The following is a 16,288-nucleotide window of genomic DNA, read 5'->3' as shown; positions in this document are numbered from 1 at the left end:
GTCAAATGACTCCTATTCTTGATAGCTCACTTTTCTCTCAAAAGGAAACTTTTAAGAATGATAAAATAAGGGCACATGAATGTTTGTATTTCTTATTTGAAACACAGTCAATTAAACATTTTTGTTTTTACTTTTTACTTTACTCGTCGTTTACGACACCCTCACCAAACATGGAGAACGAGCAATTTCTGATTGAATAGACTTGGAGATTAACTCAAGAGCATAGGTCACTCGAGCAAACAAACCAATAGCTTACACTCACATTCTAGTGGAAGTTAAATAAGCAAAAATGTAACTGTGAGAGAATGAAAGACATCAAATTTATCCATATTATTAGCATTGTGACTGTTGTTTACAGTAATGACATAAACTTGAAAATCCTAATGAGTCATTGGAGACATCTAACAACAACCTTCACATTACCCCATGCATAGCGTTGCTTGCCAACGTCAAAATTCACGAGCGATTATCCTCCTCAAATTTTAGCCAGCCCGCATCAATCAGGTTTTGCACCTTATGTTTCAAGGTTATACAATGCTCAATGGAATGCCCCGGGACTCCTCCATGATAAGCACATGTTGTGTTCGAGTTGTATCCTCGAAAAAATGGAGGTTGAGGAACCTTGGCTGGGGTTATGGCTACCATTGCATTATCGACCAGATAGAGGAGTAAGTCAGCATACGACACCGGAATTGGGGTGAATTCTACAAGCTTCTTTTTTGGAAAATTCCTCCCTTGGTTGGTGCTTTGGTTTGTGTTAAGGGTGGCGTTTGGTATTGGATGTGCGATAGGCGGTCTTTGTGGCTGATTTAGGGGTGGGCCTTTGTGGTTGATTAGGTGTTCTTGGCTGATAGGGTGGTGGGTAATGCGAAAGGTAGATATTGGCTGAGTAATGACATTGTTGAGCTGGTGGGAAATTTTTCCATGTAGGAATGGTAGTCACAACATGGGTTACTCCCTCCTTCTTATTCTCTCCATTTGCCCCAGGCTTCTTATTTATCAAAGCAAGATAGTCAAATTTGCCTCTTCTCAAACCCACTTCGATCCTTTCACCGGCGAAAACTAAATCGGCAAAGCTTGAAGGTGTGTAACCCACCATCTTCTCATAGTAGAACACCAGTAACGTGTCTACTATCATTGTTATCATCTCATTCTCTATCGTTGAGGGTGCTACTGGAGCTGCTAGATCCTTCCACCATTGGGCATATTCTTTGAAAGATTCATGCTCTTTTTTACACATGCTCTGTAGCTGCATCCTATCCGAAGCCATATCAGAATTGTACTGATACTGCTTAATGAAGGCAAACATTAGGTCCTTCCAAGAATGGACTCAGGAAGGTCCCAAATTAGTATACTGGGTGACGGATGCCCCAGTAAGACTTTCCTAGAAGAAATGTATCAGCAATTTTTCATCTTTCGAGTATGCCTCCATTTTCCTCCAATACATCTTCAGGTGATTCTTGGGGCAAGTTGTCCCCTTGTACTTATCGAAATCCGGCATCTTGAACTTTGGAGGGATGACGACGGCAAGCATTAGGCACAACTCTGCCATGTCAGCAAAAGCATAATCTTCGCCTCCTTCAATGGCCCTCAGCCTTTCCTCTATATGATCAAATTTTCCCCTTTCCACCATAGCAAGAGGGACTCTTCCCACCGCAAAATGCAAGGGTTGTGGTTGTGGGCAAAATTGAGGGCCCTCCAAAGTGTTTGGCAGGGGTACACTACCAATTGCTTTCCCCTCAATGACATATTCGAGATGAGGTTTGAAGTCGGCTAGATTATGGTCTCGGGGTGCTTCATGTGTCTCCCCCATGGGTTGAGAGACATGTGCATTATCAAATTGGGGTTGTTGGCTCTCAATGGGTATGGGTGCGGAGTTGTCGACATTTTCATCGAGAGTGTGTGCAACATTGAGTGGTGTATAGTTGGGAGGCAAGTCATATGGTGGGAATGCATGCTTGCTCTGAACTTGCACAAAATGGGGGCCGCCCGTATTTCCCAACTCTTTGCCTCCCTGACCTACCATATCCGAGGTTGGATGATTTATTTGGTTGAGGGTAGATGGGGGAGTCAGGTCCACCTCAGCAACGGCGCTGGTAACGGCAACTGCAGCCGCATTGACCTTCATTATCTTCTTCATACTCATCATGGCCTCCATCATTATGGCCATTTTCTCTTTCATGGCCTCCATGTCGGCCTTCATCCACTCTTTCACTTCCTCTATTTCATCCATTACTCTTGCTCTAGCACGCGTTCGGTAAGGGCACCGTAAAGTGTGTTCTTTCCTTTTGATTACAATGATTACAATTCTGATTTCAAGGAAAGAATGCGATGAGCAATGCCACCAATGTGAAAAGAAAAATAAGCATGGATGCATGTGGATGATGCATTATTGAAGTACTGCGAATTTTACACATGACATAGGGTTGAATCAATTTAGATCTTCATTAAAACAACATGGTTCATCACATATTGTCAAAGCGAAACTGAAAATAAAACATGGACATCAACAATCCTTAATTTTTTTTTGTAAATTATTTAGCTCAATCATGTGTTAGTAGTAGGCAAAGAAGCGATGTAACTCGATCCATCTTCTGCCCCAACTTTTGCAAGCTGGTTACTTCCGTGCTTGACCTTGACTTGATGAACCTTTCCGTAAAAGCATGTGCTTGGTTCAACCCCATAATCCAAGGAATAAAAATTTTGATTGTCAATACTTCAACAACATAACATAGAGATGAATGAATAGAGCATACTTACGCTATGCATGGCAAATGTAATTACGAGATCGACATACTTATGCTATGCATGGCAAATGTAATTATGAGATTGACATGAGATGCCCAAAGAACCATCATTTCCTAGTTAACCATGCATTAGGTACCATCATGTTCACATGATTTTCAATCATGTTTTTTTTTTAGAGAAATGAGTGTATAATCCCAACATGGTTGGTTTATAGCCATCATCATGGTACCCAACACACATGTAACTAAGAATGTGGTCTAAACTTCCATTCTTCATTGTGACTTTCTCTTTGTTCTCTTTTTTGTTTTTTTTTTTTATAGAGGAAAATGCAAGGATCATGCATGAGTGAACATGACATGCGAACGATGGAAGTAGAATATATGCAGTTGGCAGAACAAAAGCATGCTAAATAAAGGTGTATGATAATGCAGTGATTTACACAAATGCAATGTGCGAATATGATAAATGCAGGAATGATATGCCCATTACGATGCCATGAAGAGATGCATGAAGCAATCAAGAAATATGCCAGAGTAAGTTTGCTATGTGCCCCATAATTTAGGAAGCTAATGGAAAGGATCCAAAAGTCCCCTTCTAGTGATAGCTCCCAAGGGTGGTTTCATGTAACTTTACTGGCCTCTAGAGATATCATCCTCTTAGGTAATACATTGTGGCAAGGGACTATCAGCGAAAATGCATCACTAAAAGAGGAAAACTCTAGATGAGGCTTCACTGTTATCAAGCGAGTCGAAGACCCAACATGACCACAGATTGACCTCTACTCCTTATGGCTCACATAGACCCAGGTATATGGTCTAATATCTCAATTGTGTGCGAGGTGTAGGTGGCAAAGGATATATACAAATATAGACAAAACAAAAGACAAAAGGAAAAACGGAACATCAATAAAGAAGAAGTCACAATAAAAACATTGCACATTGATTGAATGACCTAACTCTCTAACAAGTCCCCAGTGGAGTCGCCAACTGTCCCAACCTACCCTTCAGCGGGGGTGCGAAAAGGCCAAAATCATAGGCCAAAGCGTTTGTCTCCAAGGGAGTCGCCACCAATGTTTATTTGAGGAAAATGTTAGAAACACAAAAAAGACCAACAAGGTCTGCGAATTTTGAAAATAAGGGTTCAGAAGTTGTTTACGCACGGGGGAAGTATCAGCTCCCCACGCGCCTGTCACAAGGGACGACAGCTTCTAATTGAGTGTGCAAAACATGACTTCAAAATTATGTATTTTCCCTTTTTATGTTTTTTTACTTTTTGGGGTCGACAAGGGTATTGCCCTCGCTCTTACGTTTCCTCAGGTGCAATGAGGAACTCAGACCTACGTAGTTCTTTAAGTCTGAAAGTTTATGTGTTACATTGTTTTTATGTTTTTTTTTATGAAAGATTGATTTTAATTGTGAACAAAAGTTCGTTGAAGGCGTTGGACCTTGAAACGATGTTTTAAACTTTGAAAAGCAGAGAAAGTCGTTTAAGGCGTTGGACCTTGAAAAAGCCTTAAAATGACCCTTTTGCCCTCCCCTTTGGGTATTTTCACATCCTTGATCAAAACATTGAATGATCATTTGTTTCACACTGTAACTGGTGTTTAACACCGCAATTCGACTAGCAAGGATCAAAAGATCAACAAACGATAGTCCCTGGATGAAATTAGGGTATGACAACATGCACAAAGTGTGACTATATGATGTGACAATGAGGTGTAGCACGCAAATGCTCACCTCCCCCTTAGGTTGGTCCGAAATTTAATTGGATTGGGCTTCTCCTAATTCAATTAAATTTCTCTCCCAACACACATCAAATAGTGCTCTTAATGCATATGAAATTACAAAACTACCCCTAATACAAAAATAAGTCTAGGTGCCCTAAAATACAAGGGCTAAAAAATCCTACTTTACTAGGGTACCCTCCCTACACTATGGAGCCCTAAATACAAGACCCAAAAATAATGAAACCCAAATCTAATATGTACAAAGATGAGTGGGCTCATACTTAGCCTATGGGCCCAAAATCTACCCTAAGGATCATGAGAATCCTAGGGTCTTCTCCTGTATCTCTGGGCCAATTTTCTTAGAATCTTCTATCCAATGCCCTTGGGGGGTAGGATTGCATCAATTACATTATTGGATTTTTACAATTCGGCCAAACAATTGTTATGATGTTCAGCCAATGTGATTATGGAACATATCTATTGGGATAAAAATGATGAAGCAAATGAGTTGGCACCACATGTTTCTGGTTACAAAAAGATTGAAGGAGAAATGATGAATTATCATATAAAGGAGTTAGAAATAATGCAAGTCAATGGATTGGATTCATTGCAACAAGAACTGGCCAACCACTTGTAGAAACCAAGCCACAAGGCAAAATTTATGCTCAAACAAAAGGCTTTGAAGTATGTTATGATAGGGGAGGATCTTTATAGGAGGAGTTTCAATGGAACTTTGTTGAAATATGTTAATCAAGTTGAGTCTGTAAGGCTAATGAGAGAAGTCCATGAAGGATTATATGGTTCACACAGGTCTAGCCCTATGATGAAGTGGTTGTTCATTTAGCATAGGTATTATTGGACTAGAATCACTATTGATTGTCATCAATATGCTAAGGGATGTATAGAATGTTAGATTTTGGACCTTTGCAAAGATTTCCAGTCGAGGAAATTCATGTTGTGGTTAAATCCTGGCCATTAGAGAATGGGCTATGAATGGAGAAAGTAGTTCCTTTTGTTCAACGGTTTGGGATAAAACTTATTCATTCCACATTATACTATGCTCAAGCTAACAAACAAGTCGAAGCTACTAATAAAATTATGATTGATATAATCAAGAAAAATTTAGAAGATCATCCTAGAAAATGGAAGAGATTGATGAAGAGATAATAGGAATGATAAGAGGTAGTATATAAACTATCACATGCAAGAAAATATTCTCCAGAAACGAAAAACACATCCCAATGTACACAAGAGTCTACTATATACTAGACCTTCATGTTTGATAAATAATGTTAATGGAGAATAAATGTTGTTGTGAATGAGTTGTTAATTATTTATTTGTGGATTTGGTGATGCAGAAGAATGAGAATAGGGTTGAAGCTAGTGCATAAGATGAAGGTGTGGTTTAGGGATAATGGCACATAGTACTCCTACATTGCAATAGAAAACGACAATTCAGTGTCCGTTAAGCTCTTCACTGACAAATAAGGGTATTCAAAGTTATGTATCTCATTCATCCTTGTCAGCCCCATTTTCACCCATTGAGCAGGTAGGGGACAAATCCATTAATGAGAAATTTTATAATGTATAAAATGGATGTGATAATGAAATAGAAGTGTGAGCTGTGTTTTTATTATATCAAATATAGCACCATAAATAAACATGTATTAAAAATATTAAACTAAAATTAATATATACATAAATATCAAACTTAAAATTAATATATTCATATTAAATTTAACACAATAGTAGGAAGACCAAAAATACAATTGATTCTATTTAAATAATTATATAAAAATAAAATATGTATTTGTGTGCATAGGTGTGTTATATTGCCTCACGTGCCTTTTAATTTTAATAGTTGTGTAAAAGATTGATGTTTTAGGGTCGTTCCTATGTGAGAGTTTCTCATATTTTTGTCACCAACTTTTCTACTTTGGACACAAAGCTCTCTCTATGTATAATTATTAGCTTTGTGTGGGAATCTCCTTTCATTGTTACCAAACTATGATGTTAGTTTTATCCAAAGATAAGCTAATATATTTGCTCACACCATGGCTAGAGATTCTATATTTTTTTGCTGGTCCTCATTATTACAATTATATTTCATCGTATATATTATCCAATATATATTCAATATATAATAATACGAGTACTCTTTTATTAAAAAAAACTGTATTGTAAACTGATAATGTAGGAATCCAATGTAATGGTGAGCTGTTAGTCAATTAGTCTCATGAAAATTAATATCAAATATAATATATTAAAATTAAATCATAAGCATTAAGTAAATTAATTTTTTTTTGGAAAAGTACAATGTTAAAAGTAAATTAGTGAATTAAATAGTAAGAATATTAAAAGTAATAAAAATCATTGGTAACAATATCACTACTAAAATAATAGCATTTCATGATGCTTCATTGATGACAGTTTCTGAAAAATTGTCATCAAAGAAAATACAGTGACAAAATCGTAATTAAAATGAAATAGGCAATATCGGTTTTAACAAAACCATCTTTATTTATTGCGTTCAATGACACACCGTCATTAGAGAAATGCAAATTTCAATAAACCCGCTCTTCTTCCTCACTCTCATGTTCACCGTTTCTCTCTCCTCACTCTTCCTCTCACTCTCTCCCTCTTCTTCCTCGAAGTGGAGCCCTTCAAATCGCTCCACTTCTAGCTCGCAATCTCTCTCCTCGTCGACCCATTTGCCCCTCTCTCCATCACTGGCAACGACGTCCGTGTCGGCCGCAGCGAGGTCATCAACTTCCACGATCTGAAGCCCGAGCCCAACGAGGATGCCAATAGGAATTCCTCACAACGGTGATCCAGACAGCGAAGGCCTGAGGAAGCCACCACCATAGACTCGGTGGTTTCTGCCAGCGCGATGAAGAATAGAAGAGAATCTTCTAGAATCGAGTACCTTTTTACCAAACAAGGCGTCCTTGTCTCCTTTGTCACAAACGTCGATGACTACCAGTGAGTATTTTCCCGACAAGAACATCGATGTTGACGACATCAATATGGCTTCAACTTCAACCACTACCTTCTCCATCTACTCCCAATCCCAATCAAAGTTCCTCAATTTGCTTCAACACCCACTCATTCACACCCACAACAAACGAACATCAATTTCTTTCCCGCGATGACGAAGATCGTTGATACCCTAGGTCCTAAATCTCGATCGGTCGAGGTTACTTCTGCTTGTCTTAAAGCTAGAATGCCAGGTATATGATGTTGTCTCTTACTTTTTGCTTCATTGTTATTCTAATATTTTCCTCTTTTTTTTATTCTTCACTATTTGTTAAACACTTATTTGATGTAAAAGTATCTACCTATTTTTATTGTAGTGGCTTATTTCGACTTCTCTTAGGGTGACCCTGAATATCATCAGGAAACTTTGGAGAATCTGATGAATGCTATCAAGACTACTAAGAAACTCTATGCTGCAAGTTTTTTATAACTTAAATAATATTTTTTTTGGGTATAAACATTCTAAAAATGTCGATTACTTTGGGAAGAAGTTATAAATGAAACCCTTGTGTTTTACTTTTACATGTTTGGCATCTATTTTGTTAGGATTAAGGTTTTTCTAAGTGCATGGGAAATGTCTATTTATGTCCCTACAATTTGTGTATGCATGCATTGCTGTTGGTTAGGTTTCTTGTACGTGATAGGAAAGAAGTTGAGTGTTGCTTACTCTATTGTTGTTGCCTTTGCCAGGTCATGATGGACACTTTTGGTGCAAAGATGCATGTTGTTAACAAAAGTGAGAAAGTGGTCTCGCTCTAGGCCGATGGTCAGGTTGTTCTGACTCCTAATTGGGGAAAAGAAGCGTCTTCACAAATATTGCCTATCAATCTCGATGGACTGGCAATGGTTTGTTGTTAAAGTTTTCAGCCTTCTCGTGATATTATGTGATTGACTTTCTTTTCTTGTACATATTTTCTAGGAGTATTAACCTGTGTGATTTCTTTTAGTCAGTTTTACTCTTTGTTTCTTGTGGTCTTGCTTGGATTGGAATCAATCTCAACTTGCTACCTTTTCTTAGTTAAATCTAGCTGTAAATTTCATCTATCTATGCGATTTTGATCTTGCTTATGGTGTTATAAATAGTAAATTGCATTTGCATGATTCCTTACAAGCCCTTTGCTTGAATTATAATTTGTTATTTAATACAATCCATTTCTTATGTGGACTCATTTTATTTTTTTCTCATGCATTGTTTGAACCTTAATCTTGTTTGGATTGTTTGTAGTCAATGACGAAGGGAGACACCATTTTTATTGGTCATTACTTGTTCACAGGAAGTGAAACTACTTCTGTATGGCTAGAGATAATGAGTTGGGCACAAAAGATAAAATTTGTTCCGATAAGCCCTTTTTCATTTTTTTATTGTCGTGTCCTTCATTTTTTTAAAAATCTATATCAACCATTTGTTTGAGTTTACATTGTGATTTGGTATAATTTAAGTTAAAATTTTGTTGATATTTTCAAAATCAATAGCAATGGCATAGGATAACATAAATAGGAATGGTTGAAGTCCTTCATGCATGTTGAGTTATACTTGAAACTATGCAGGTATCTGAAGTTAAAGGGTAGGATGTCATTTGTACTATAGAGAATTTGACAACATTGGCTGGGTCATTGTTCACTTTGCATGCCTCTCAAATTCATGTTGACTTGCCTACCCTCAGTGATAAAGACAATGAGGTAATTTCTACTTTTCACTTCCATGTTTTAACAAGTTAACTATCATCAAAATATGTATAGTTTGCATGTGCTTTAATATAGGCTTCTTTAAAGTTGTGGGCTATTATTCTTTTCTTGCAAGTTATAAGCACCTAGGGAGTAAAACACAAAATTGATTATCTATCATTGTCATATACTAGGCATGCTGAAGATGTTCACTAGGTAATTTGTGTTTCACATTCTTTACTTTGGTTTAGTCTTTTGGAGTTCATAATTGGTCATTTAATTTATTTTTCTATAGTTGTTTCTATTAAATTTCTTTAAATTACTTTTGTAACGACATATTTTGTTTCTTTTTGTTTCAGTTATGGATTAACCTAGTCAATAAGTGATTCCTATACTTTGGGAGCAAGTCAGTTTTAATTTTCAGTTTTCTTGAAATTAATAAGTGATTAATTTCTATTTTGCTATATATTGTATTGCTGCTTAGAACAATTTGAATCAGAAAAAATCATTATATTTCCTCCACATTGTAATGTCTCTCTTCTTCTTTGTTAATTATATTTTTCTGCTACAAAACTAAAAATTGGTATCAAGAGCCTCTTCTTAAGGAGCCTGTATGTTTTGATTTCTAATGGATTCTGAAATAATTTTTTCCCAACCCATTCTTCCCGTCTTTACTGGGGAAAGTTATGATCTCTGGGAAGTCAGAATGAAGACTTACCTGGAGGCATTAGATCTTTGGGAAGCTGTTGAAGAGGATTATGACATACTTTTGCTGTCAGATGATCCTACTATGAACCAAATCAGAATTCACAAGGAGAAAAAAACAAAAAAGGAAAAGGCAAAGTCGTGTCTATTTGCCGGTGTCTCTCAAACCATCTTCACAAGAATCATGGCTCTTAAATCAACAAAAGCAATTTGGGATTACCTGGAGAAGGAATATGCTAGAGATGAAAGAATACATAGCATGCAGGTGTTTAATCTAATGACGGAATTTGAGTTGCAAAGGATGAAAGAGTTTGAGACAGTCAAGGATTACACAAACAAATTGTTGGGTATTGCCAACAAGATAAGGTTGTTGGGTGGTGATTTTGCTGATTCCAGAATAGTTGAAATTTTTTTAGTAACGGTGCCGGAGAGGTATGAAGCATCTATAGTCTCATTGGAGAACACAAAGGATCTATCTAAGATCACATTGGCAGAAGTAGTACATGCCTTGCAAGCCCAAGAATAGCCAAGGCTGATGAGAGAAGATCGTGTGGTTGAAGGTGCACTTCAAGCCAAGCATCATGACTCTAGGAACATCAGAAAGAAAAATTTCAAGAAGAACCAGTCAGCAAGCAACGAAAATGGTGCAAACAACCAAAACAAAGGTAAAGGGAAAAGGAAAAATTACCCACCTTGTCAGCATTGCGGAAAAATGGGTCACCCACCATTCAAGTGTTGGAAAAGACCAGATGCAAAGTGCAGTAAGTGCAATCAGCTTAGAGACGAAGCTGTAATTTGTAAAAGCAAATTTCAGCAACCTGAAGCCAATGCCCAAGTTGTGGAGCAAGATGAAGAAGATCACATTTTTGCTGCAACGTGTTTTTCTATGGCGAGTAATTCAGAGTGTTGGTTGATTGATAGTGGTTGTACAAATCACATGACATATGACAAGTTTGCTTTCAAGGATTTGAAGCCTATTAATGTCTTGAAGATCAAGATTGGGAACGGTGATTATATTCAAGCAAAAGGAAAAGGAACTATATCGATTTCAACAAGTTCAGGTGCAAAACTTATCTCAAATGCTCTTTATGCACCTGAAATTGACCAAAACTTGCTAAGTGTAGGTCAGTTTCTTGAAAAGGGATTTAAACTGTTCTTTGAACATAAACATTGTCTTATTTGTGACATTGCTGGCCGGGACGTTCTAAGGGTTAAAATGAGAAATAGAAGCTTCTCGTTTGATCCAACAAATGAGGAATATGCAGCCTATTACACTCAAGTCAGTCCCATAGAACTCTGGCACAAGAGACTGGGTCATTGCCATCTTGAAAGAATGCTAGATATGAAAAAAAAGGACTTGGCAAAAGGCTTACCAGAATTTTCTGATAATTTACCAAATTGTAATGCTTGTCAATTTGGTAAACAAATCAAAAAGTCATTCTCAAAATCAGCTTGGAGAGCCTCTCAAAAGTTGCAGCTAATTAATACTGATGTAGCAGGACCTCAAAGAACACCATCACTAAAATGTAGTCTCTACTTTGTTCTTTTCATAGATGACTTTACAAGAATGTGCTGGATTTTTTTCTTAAAATTCAAGCATGAAGTGGTTGGAGTATTTATGAAGTTCAAGAACATGGTAGAAACCCAAAGTGGCTGCAAGATTCAATTTCTAAGATCAGACACTGGGAAGGAGTATACTTCAGCAAAGTTTAATCAATTCTATGAAGAAGCTGGCATTGAACATCAACTCACAGCTCCATACACTCCAGAGCAAAATGGAGTTAGTGAAAGGAGAAACTGAACCGTGATGGAGATGGCTAGGTGCATGTTGCATGAGATGGAGTTGCCTAAAACATTTTGGGCAGAGGCAACTAATACAGCTATTTTCATGAAAAATTGGCTTCCAACCAAGGCTTTGAATGATAAAACTCCATTTGAGGCTTGGTATGGGTTTAAGCCTTCACTAACCTTTCTTAAAGTGTTTGGTTGTGTTTGTTTTGCTCATGTTCCATAGATTAAGCGTGACAAACTTGACAAGAAAGTAATTTCGTGCATCTTTGTGGGCTACAGTTCAGTTTCAAAAGCCTACAAAGTCTATCATCCTCAAACTAAAAAGATGACAGTCACTAGAGATGTGCACTTCAATGAAGGTCAAAAATGGGATTGGAACAACTCACAAATAGCTGGGTTTTTCCTCAACAATGGAGACAATCATCCCGGAGAGCAAACAACAAAGCTTATGCAGAATGAATTAGAAGATGACCTTCCAATAAGAGGAAAAAGGTTGTTGTCCGACATCTATCAAAGATGTAATGTAGCAATTTATGAACCTGCTAGCTGTGAGGAAACACTAAAAGATCCAAAATGGAAAATTGCAATGGAGGAGGAGATGCCTATGATACATAAAAACAAAACTGAAATTTTTGTTGACAATCAGACAGCCATTGCTATTGCAAACAATCCAGTGTGTCATGGGAAGACTAAACATTTCAACATCGAGCTCTATTTTTTTAGAGAGATGAAGCAAAGTGGAGAAGTGAACTTAATTTACTGTAAGTCTGAAGATCTACTAGCTGACATGTTTACAAAGTCATTGCCTATCAACAAATTTGAACTCCTTCAGACAAAGAATTGGAGTTTGTAGTTCCTAAAACAAGGAGGAGTATTAAATTTCTTTAAATTACTTTTGTATCTGCATATTTTGTTTTTATTTGTTTCAGTTATGGATTAACCTAGTCAATAAATGATTCCTATATTTTGGGAGCAAGTCAGTTTTAATTTTTAGTTTTCATGAAATTAATAAGTGATTTATTTCTGTTTTGCTATATACTGTATGACTGCTCAGAATAATTTAAATAAAAAAACATTATATTTCTTTCACATTATATTGTCTCTCTTATTTTTTTATTATATTTTTCTGCTACAAAACTAACAGTTTCAGGTTTTCTATTAACAAATTTTTTTGTATTTGAAATGTCAGCACGTGAATGAATAACAAAGTTAGTTGATCTAAGCCAGACTCAAATATTTGCAAAAATTGAAAATGTTGAGCTGAACTACATTTATTCATAATTTACTATTATCCTTTCCCGTGAGAATTTGGTCATTGATCTTCCCCCAAAGAAGGTGAGGTTCTTGCAAATAATCTTCTGTGTAGATTGAAGTTATGAGTTATGATCATTAACTGTCTCCATGATGCGAATTCCTGCAGAGATGTTAATCAACTGCCATTTGTTGGATAGCATGACTACACGTGTTGTGGATAGCATGACTGACAACTTAAGACCAACTCGTGCAGAAGCCACTAATGTTGCCAATGCTATTTTAGATGGTAAGTCACTTGTCATATAATGCCACTAGTTAGGTTGGTGACTACTAGCATGTTCAGGAAATATTTCTCTTCTCTTTAAGTTTAGATTTTGGTACCTTAAAATTTTCATATTAGAATAAAGTTGTAACCAACGCTATTTAATGCTCAAAAGTTCTAATTTTTAGTAGATATTGGATTTGGAGGCACAATGGTCTATAATATTGTAGACTTGTGAAAATGGTAACTTGGCTGACTTATACATTTTAATATTCTAGATATTGTAAAATAGTAAAATTCAACCAACTATAGGACATAGAAATTTAAGCAATGCTCCAGTACAGTGTTGTAAGTGCTTGTGTGAGAAGTACAATGTAAGTGAGCTGAGAAATTGAAAGTGCCATGTCTTCTGTGTAGCACAAAGAAAAGTGTGATGGGGTATATACCAAGAAAAGGAGAGTGTATATGTGAAAGTGAGAGAAGAAGTTAGAGAGTGATGAAAATAAGAAAGTTTTGTGTATGTGAAAAAAAAGAAGCGTGTTATGAGTTCCATTGTATTACTGTACGCACAACTGGTCTATAAATGAGTGATGCAGGATTTTTTCCCCCTCTACATTTCACTTATGTCATTTCTCTTCCATTTAGTGGTTATCTATTTGCTTGAGCCTTGAAGTTGTCTAATGCGTTGTCAGCATTGGTTTTGGTAACTTGTAACCTTTTGTAGGTGACTATCAGAGGCAGTAAATATTGCTATCTTCATTTTTAGAATTTGGCCTGTTTGTTTCTATCATTTAGTTTTTGGTTCATTGGTGCCTATATATTCAGTGTGCTTGTTGTGGTTTTGACATTTGTTTGTGTTACCCAACAACCTTCATTAGGTGATTATTAAAGACGTTCAATAAACATTTGTCCTTTGATTTTTTCTGATTTTGACCCTTCACAGTGATTTTGGTTTTCTTATAGTGTTTGTTCTGCATGGTTTTGTTAGGATCATTTAATGGATATTTGTTGAACTGTTATTAATATATAGGAAGTGATGCAATACTTCTAGGTGCTGAGACCTTATGCGGGTTATACCCTGTTGAGACTATTTCCACAATTGGCAAAATTTGTGCAGAAGTAAGTACGCTTCATTGCTTTTTAATTTCATTTGATACTTAAAGTTTGTTCTAGATGTTGATTTTGTATTTTCGGGAACATTTATGATCAAATTCTTCTGTGTATTATGAGCTTTGTTGCCTAAATAATTTGGAATTGGTATCTCATAGTGTTGTGTTGTGGTTTGACAACTTCAATCATGTAAAAACACTTCTAATTTGAAATTGATATACTGAATTGCTGTATTTTTACTTATCATTGATTTCTAGCATTTCTTTAATTTGTGTATTATTTTATTTTTGAAGTTTCATCTAACTAGATGAAGATATTATCGACTTCATTTAGATAAAATCTTCTAAGAAATGTTGGAAACTATGTTGTTCTCACCTATTCTTTTTCTGAATATCTATTTCTTTCTAGCATTTTTGCTTTTTCTATCATATGGTGGTTTGAAAGAATACCTTTGGATAATAGTGTCATTATTTATGTGAATGTGAATCCTTTGTTGGCAGAGTTACTTTGATTCATAAAATAATCTCTTATTTGAAATGCCATTAAGTCACTCAAAATGTTGGTTGAGATCTCCACCTTCTATTTCAGGTCGAGAAAGTTTTCAATCAAGATCTTTATTTTAAGAAAACTGTCAAATATGTTGGAGAACCCATGATCCACTTGGAATCTATTGCATCCTCTGAAGTAATTACATTTAACTTTTCCCCCTTTTTTTATTTTGTGCTGGTTCCTTGTGCATGAAATGGTGAGAGTGCAAAAAATAAGGTTATTGTCTTGTGAGTTGTGACATAGTGGTCATGTGTTTTGGTTGCAATATCAGCATTTGCTCACAGGGTAAAGATGCATGGATCTTATCCTCCTTGATCCCACATTAAAGTTAGCCTTGTGTTGTGGGCTGGTTTTTAGTATCTAGTGATTGCTTCCATGTTAAAAAGTATTTTTTGTCTATTACTTTTGCTTTCTTATCTTGGTGATTGGTTTTATTTAATCTTTGAAAGGTAATTCTTATATGCAAATCCTACTTGTTTAGGTACGAGCAGCTATTAAGGTGAATGAATAACACTTTCTAGGGTGGTTAATGAATTACTTTTTGAGTTTTTGTTAAATAAACTTTTAACAAATTCCATTGTGTGAAGTAAGATGTTTGTATTAGCTTCATATAATTTTATATTAATCCAAAATTATTTTTTAAGTCTATTAAGATGTATTAAAATTATGTATAATATATTTTTCAAACAAACGAAAGCCACCAACCAGGTCACAACTATTTTTATTTAACTTTTCTGAATATATACATGCAAGAACTGCATAAAATTGGTTATTCTATAATTAATGCTTTGATCCAAATTATTTTCTGTAAGAAACTATTGAGTGGTGTTACCCCCTCCTTCCTAGATACATATATGAATTAAATTTTAGTTTTTAAATAAAAAAAGATATGGAAAATAATATTGTGGAAAATATGCTTCAGTTTATATTAAAGATTTTTAATTATACTACAAGTTCAGTAGTTACCAACTTACCATATTTTGTTTTCCACAATTTTTATTATTGTTCTTTTTTAAGGTGGTATGTTAGAAGTTTTTATTTTAAAATAATTTTATACTTGCATTCACGTTTAAGTGCCAGTTGTTTTTTTTTTTTTTTTTATCTAACAGGTGATTTTCCAATATATTGTCCCCTTCTTGACAGTGTCCTTCGTGTTCATTACAAGGGTATTGTTCTCAAAGAAGAAAAGAGGGTATTCTATGATACAAGGGAAGACAATAAGTTACTGATGATCTATTGTTTTAAATTTTTTAATTTCCTTTAAAAGATATTTTAAGATGGTTTTACGAAAGATTGTCTTAGAAATTTTATTTTATCTTAAAATCTTCAATTTTTTCAATTTAAAAAAACATTATAAGATGATTTTTACAAAAAATTGAAAAATCATCTTAAAATTTTCAATTTTTTTAAATTTTTTTTAAAAGAATATTCTAAAACAGTTT

At 35.5% G+C, this 16,288-nt stretch overlaps 1 pseudogene; it reads left to right on the top strand.

The window, feature by feature from the left end:
* The first annotated feature begins 7,499 nt into the window (after positions 1–7,499).
* LOC100783183 (pyruvate kinase 1, cytosolic-like) lies at positions 7,500–15,357 on the top strand (annotated as a pseudogene).
* The last annotated feature ends 931 nt before the right edge of the window (positions 15,358–16,288 follow it).

The sequence above is a fragment of the Glycine max genome, chromosome 5, assembly GCF_000004515.6.
Source record: "Glycine max cultivar Williams 82 chromosome 5, Glycine_max_v4.0, whole genome shotgun sequence".
NCBI lineage: Eukaryota > Viridiplantae > Streptophyta > Magnoliopsida > Fabales > Fabaceae > Glycine > Glycine max.
Note: the sequence above shows the minus strand (reverse complement) of the source record. Positions and strands in the feature narration are given on the sequence as shown.